Raw genomic sequence first — 6,767 nt, 5'->3', positions numbered from 1 at the left:
GGTCTCGCCCTGGACTGCATGGTTATTGGTGATCGTAGGAGCCATCGAGCCTGACGGCGACGACGCAGAGAAACTCTCAATGAAAGCACCAATGTCGGTGTCAAAACCGGCGGATCTCGGGTAGGGGGTCCCGAACTGTGCGTCTAGGCCGGATGGTAACAGGAGGCAGGGGACACGAAGTTTTACCCAGGTTCGGGCCCTCTCGATGGAGGTAAAACCCTACGTCCTGCTTGATTAATATTGATGATATGGGTAGTACAAGAGTAGATCTACCACGAGATCGAAGAGGCTAAACCCTAGAAGCTAGCCCATGGTATGATCATTGATGTGTATGTTGTCCTACGGACTAAAACCCTCCGGTTTATATAGACACCGGATAGGGTTAGGGTTACATAGATTCGGTTACAATGGTAGGAGATCTACATATCCGTATCGCCAAGCTTGCCTTCCACGCCAAGGAAAGTCCCTCCCGGACACAGGACGAAGTCTTCAATCTTGTATCTTCATAGTCCAGGAGTCCGGCTGAAGGTATAGTCTGGCTATCCGAACACCCCCTAATCCAGGACTCCCTCAATGGCCTCGGAATGAACCTGGGTGGCAGTGTCGTGCTTGGAATCCACACCCGGCGCTTCTGAGATCCAGAGCCGGATGAAGAGCCAAAATCACGAGAGTGCTTGCGTGAAGCGTCATAATCAGACTGGCATGTGTCAGCACTGATGGCTTTGTTGACCAACTTCTGAAAGGAGGTGCACTCGTGCAGACGAAGATCACGGTGAAGCTCAGGGCTAAGTCCCTTGCGGAACCTTGCCTGCTTCTTAGCGTCGGTGGATACCTCTTCAGGAGCATATCGTGCCAGATTCCTAAATTCACGACTATATGCATCCACAGTCAGTCTTCCTTGGGTGAAATTGCAAAACTCTTCCCTCTTGCGATCTATGAGACCTTCCGGAATGTGATGCTCACGGAAAGCCTCACTGAATTCAGCCCAAGTAGTGATTTGGCCGACCGGGCGCATAGCTTCAAAATTTTCCCACCAAAGGCTAGCAGGGCCTTCGAGGTGATAGGCAGCATAAGTAACCTTATCAGCTTCGGCTACGTTGGCAGAACGTAGCTTGTGGGTGATGTTGCGAAGCCAGTCATCCGCGTCGAGGGGCTCGATGGAATGGTTAAACTTTGGTGGGTACAGCTTGATAAAGTCATTGATTGACACCAAGTCATTTCGCTGATGGCGTGCAGTGTTCTGCTCAATCCGCTCCAGCAAGCGGTTAGTCTCACTCTTGTTTCTTTCCGCCTCCAGCACCACTTCGACCAGAGAAGGCGGGTGAGGCAGATTTTCACCCCTAACTGCACTGGCTTCCCCCTGCTCCGGGGCAGCAGGGTTGCTGCGGGTGTTGACCATCCTAGGGGAAAACAAGACAACGGTTTAGATAAGGATGGCACAAACTTAGCAAGGAAGTGCAGAATGTAACGGATACCACGGAATGCAGAGATGTTCATCCGTATGTCATGGTAATATAGAACTGCCATATATATACCAACGGTCTTACATACCATACATAGTTTAGTACAAGTCCAGGCTACTGTACAACTATGATGAAAGATGTTACATCTCATCGGAGGCATTCCAAGCTCCTATACATTATTTGTCTACACCTCCGGGATTGATTACACACAAAGTCATATTCCACAATTCACGCAGGACAGTGGAGATACAACTATTACAATACTAGTGATACTACTACTAACTCAGACAGCTCCGTAGTAGTCCTCATAGAAGTCACCTCCATAGCCTGGAAGTTCAACGTGATCATCCGGGAACAGACGGTCCTGAGGAGCTTGTGGACCAAAGGGGCTAGGATGAGGTCTTGGACCAACAAACGGTGGCCTGCGGGGACCATGGGGTGGGGTGATGCCTCCCACATCACGCCAATCCACCATGTCTTGCAGAGCAGATCTCACAGGATATAGATCCCTTGTATCCATACATCCAGCTTGCACCGCAGGTGCAAACCGAGTCAAAGTGGCCCAATGATCAGCACGGGTGTTGAAAAGCTCCAGTCTCACGGCCTGATTCTCTCGGTCCTTATCCTCGAGCATCTCGGCAGTGGTACGCGTTAGTGAGTCCTCCTGAGTGGAGTCAGCATAGATAGCCTGGAGATACCCTTGTGCTCCCGGAAGTGAAGCTAGCATATAATGGAAGTCGGTGTTCCGAAGCAGGCTGGTCCGGACTCGCATGATGGTCATCATGGAATAGGCAGCATCCTGCACAGCCATCTCAACAGTAACCCTGAGTCCATAGGAACAGTGGAGGGGCTCGGTAGATCCAGGATAAGAAGGAAATATCCTGACGGTGCAGAAATATTGGCTTTGATTAAAGTCTCGGAATTGCTCTTCGACAGTGTATTCGGGATACCAACGGTAACCCGTCTTGATCATTACCCGGACTAACATAGCAGTATGACCGGGCACATCGAGGCACCGGGTCAGGCGAACCACTTGGTTTTGAGCACGAGTGGCCATCTGAAAGCACAACCACAATGCAAGACATTAGAATTTCTAGGGAAAATTGGACAGCATAACAGCTGTAAATGCTCAGAAAAAGATTTGAGACATCCACAATAGTTTGCAATACCACTCAACAACATCATATCAAGGTTCTGATTCAACTGGCAACATACTAAAAGTAGTACAAACTATACTGAGGCTTGTAACAACAATCCTATAAGCTACTATGGATTAGTAACACGTGAACCTGATAGAAGAAGAGAGCCTAGTCCTTAACCCACGTTGAATGAGAAGAGAATGACTCAGATCAGAGGGCATAAGGTAAAGGAGTAAAAGAGCCTTACATTCCCTCCCACAATCAATTCCCCTACATATAACTAAAGCATTTCTAGACTCGACATCGACCAGTTTGGCTCAACGAACCTACAGGCAGTCCGGCTCTGATGCCAACGCTGTCAGGACCCCGATTCCAAGTCACATCGATCTAGTCGATAACACCTCATATCACATTGCGGCCTCACGCACGGTATCCCACGGGTGTCGCCTTACCATGGCCCGAGACCGTTTGCGCCTTTTGGCTCATGTATATGATAGTGTCGCTAGCATCCATATGACAGAGAATCCGGGCCGACATGGCTAGTCATGAACCCAAAGCGGCACAGACCTATGGAGACATGCATACATGAATCACATCGAACATGTCGGTCATCAGCGAGTGAATCTGGGCTGTAGCACTGGGCTAACAGGACTCCGGATGTCACCGCGTGACATTTCCCTGAAGGGACAGACATAGGAACAAAGTGAAACACATGCCGGCCAGTCAAGTGTCCAGAGCAGTAGTGCTGGGCTAGCAGGACTCCGGTGAACCGGGCTGTAGCGGACTACTATCGCTCAGGAAGCACTAGACTACATTTCCCCATATGAGAGGCTGCCAAGGATAAACAACTAGATTGTTGGATCCCGCTCATACCGAGCATTTCAATCATACACACAATATGCCCGATATGAGTGCATACAACATGGCATCACAACAAAACTATACAACTCAAGTACTTTATTTAAAGGCTCCAGAGAGCCATACATAACATGTTCATACAGGTAGGGGTCACACGACCCGACACTCAAGTCATACAATCATACAAGCACATGCGGAAGCAACTAGTCTGAGTACAGACACTAGAAAGAAGGAAGGCTTCTCGAACCCTGTCTATCTACATAGGGCCCTCCATGGCCAGGATCACCACCTGGGTGGCTAGTCACTCGTCGACATCAAGGTCTACGTAGAACCCATCGGAGGGGGCGGTGTTGTCGTCTGAAAACAGTAATTAAGCAAACATGAGTACAAAGGTACTCAGCAAGTCTTACAACAGAACCTACTATACATGCTCATTCTCAAGAAGGTGGTGGAGTTATTGCAGCAAGCCAGTTTTGACTCTTGGCTAAGCTATCCTACGAGACTCCACTAGTAAAATAGTTTTCGCACACGAGTCCACTAATCACCAACACAATACTCCACTGGGGATCCTCCCTTGTCATTCTATAAGAGGGCCATCCTCGGTACTCACACTTATCTTGAGTCTTTTAATAGTATCCATTAACTTGTCTATGAACTGTATAGGCAACCAAGTAGTCCTTTACCACGGACACGGCTATTTGAATAGTTTTATACCCTACAGGGGTTTACTTCATCACACATGTTTCCACCACTTAGCGTCTGCACACGACATGTGCTCGGCAGACTTCAAGCGAAAACCGACGTGGGTGTAGACCACGACCTGACTAACCACACAAGTCTCTAGTCCAGGTTTATCGCCTATTCAGGTTCCATCCGCAAGGAAATCCGGCCGGGATGTCCTCAACGGCCCCAAACGATGTGTACAGGGTCCCGAGACGCCAAACGGGCTCCCGACATACCCGGCCACAGTGTATCTACCGCATCATAGCCCACCCCTAGGGTCAGCGCTACGCACGGCCGCCAACACATAACCTACAAACACCAGAAACTAGTTGCAACTCCTGGACAGAGGGCGAGAGGGGTCAGTAAGTCGAGTGGGGTCATATTTCAGGGCCCAATGTGTGGTAGTAGTTGAATCTTAAATCACGCATACAGATCTTAGTTCCTACAGACGGCCTCAATGAAACAACCCACCATGTACTCCTACATGGCCTCTCATCGATACCTTTACCAAAACATGTTCAACACATCCCTCACATTACTGACATAATCATTTCACTCTAGCCCATCACCCAGATGAACCAGGCCTGACACAACTCTAAGCATAGCAGGCATAGCAAGGTAGGAATCACACACATGGCTCAATCAACTCCTACACATGCTAGTGGGTTTCATCTAGTTACTGTGGCAATGACAAGTCATGCAGAGGATAAGGGTTCAACTACCGTAGCACACAGCAGTTTGAATCGCGTTGTCTTAATGCAGTAAACAAGACCAAAAGCGAGAACATGGGATTGTATCGGAATGATCAATGGGTTGCTTGCCTGATGTAGTGGTAGTAGGGTACTGCCCTTCAAACGGATACTCGGGGTTATCCTCGGAGGCAGAACCTACCACGAAAGACACACCGAACATAATCAACACATGACAATATGCAACAATATGATGCATGCTATGACATGGCAAAATGAATGTGTCTTGGCCTAATGCAAGCTAAAACAGAAAGGAATGAACCCATTTGAATCAAAGATTTAAATGATAGTTCATTTAACTTAGCCTTATTAGTGCATTATCTTATTTTGCTTAAACAGCAAGGTTAACTTGTTTTGTCATGCATGAAACCATTATAGATGGATAGATTGAATTTTTCTGATCATTTTTCATATATAAATCTTTGCATTTGGAGTTATGGTTGATTTTCTATGATTTTTAGAAGTTTTGGCTATTTTCTAGAATTTCCTATTAAAGAATAAATCCAGTAATTGAATTAATGCGTCAGCATGACATAGGTGTGACGTCAGCGGGTCAACTGGGTCGGCCAGGTCAAACCTGACTGGTGGGCCCTGTCTGTCAGTGACTCAGCTAACTAACAGGATTAAATTAACACTAACTAACTGTCAGTGGGGCCTGGGCCCATATGTCAGTGACTAAACTAATTAAAATTAGTTAGTATTAATCCTAAACTAATTAACAGGCCGGCCCCACCTATCATAGACTCAGGGGAAAGTCAACCTGGGCCCACACGGGGTCAAACAAGGTCAAACTCGCCGGCGAGGCCAGACGCGGCGGAGCAGTGCGGGTTTTGCACTCCGGCGACCAAAAGGACGGCGGAGACCATCTACGTGATGCGGGGAGTGAGCTGCGTCGAGTGGTGGCAGTGGGTGGAGCTGGGGTGGCCGGAAACGACGCCGGCGACAAGTTTGGTGGCGGCAGGAGCTCGGGTGAGGTCGAACTAGTCGCTAGGGGGAACGGAGAGGCGCGTGGTTTAGTGTGTTGAGCTCCTGGGGGTGCGGTAGGGCTAGTGGACAGGGTGGCGCGGCCATTGGGTGGCCGGAGCCTCGTCGACGATGAGCTCCGCGGCGGCGCGTGCGAGTGAGCTACGTGCAGTCGCTACTGGGCTCGAGAGAGGGGACGGAGAGGGTGGGGAGGTGGCTGAGCTCACGGGGGTCACGTCGAGGCAGTCGGCGAGGTCGGGGACGAGCTGATGCGGCGGGGACGGTGAAGGGGATCTCCGGTGGCCGGATTTGAAGACGAGCTCGGTGCAGCGTCTCCGGGGCGAGCGAGCGCTCGGGGATGGGTCGGGGCAAAGAAGTGGACGATGGCGGAGCTCGTGGACACGATGGCGCGGTGCGAGGATGACGGAGGGCGCGGCTACGACAACGGTGCGGTGGCAGGGGCGTCGGCCATGGTGGGGAACAGCGAGGGAGAGAGGAAGGGGGAATGGCGTGTCCAGGGGCTTCGGTGCACGACATGGAGGCGTCCAGGCGTCCAGGGGCGCGGGCGGCAAGCAGGTGGCGCCGTGGCGAGTTCAGGCACACCGGCATCACCTCCCTGCCTGCCTAGCAGGGAAGAAGCAGCTGGCTGGCGCGGGCCAGCACAGTACTGGGCCGCCAGGTGGGCCGGCTGGTGGGCTAGGTGGGCTGTGCCAGGTAAGTTCCCCTCTCTCTCTCTCTTTTCTGTTTTTTTATTTATTCTATTATTTCTGTATCTTCAGGGCTTTATTAAAAATGCCAGGGCATTTCCAAAAATCATAAAACTAATCATGGCTACTGCTTAGAATATATCCAACAGCAAACATTTTAGTTTA

Source organism: Triticum aestivum, chromosome 6A (assembly GCF_018294505.1).
Source record: "Triticum aestivum cultivar Chinese Spring chromosome 6A, IWGSC CS RefSeq v2.1, whole genome shotgun sequence".
NCBI classification, from domain to species: Eukaryota; Viridiplantae; Streptophyta; class Magnoliopsida; order Poales; family Poaceae; genus Triticum; species Triticum aestivum.
Note: the sequence above shows the minus strand (reverse complement) of the source record.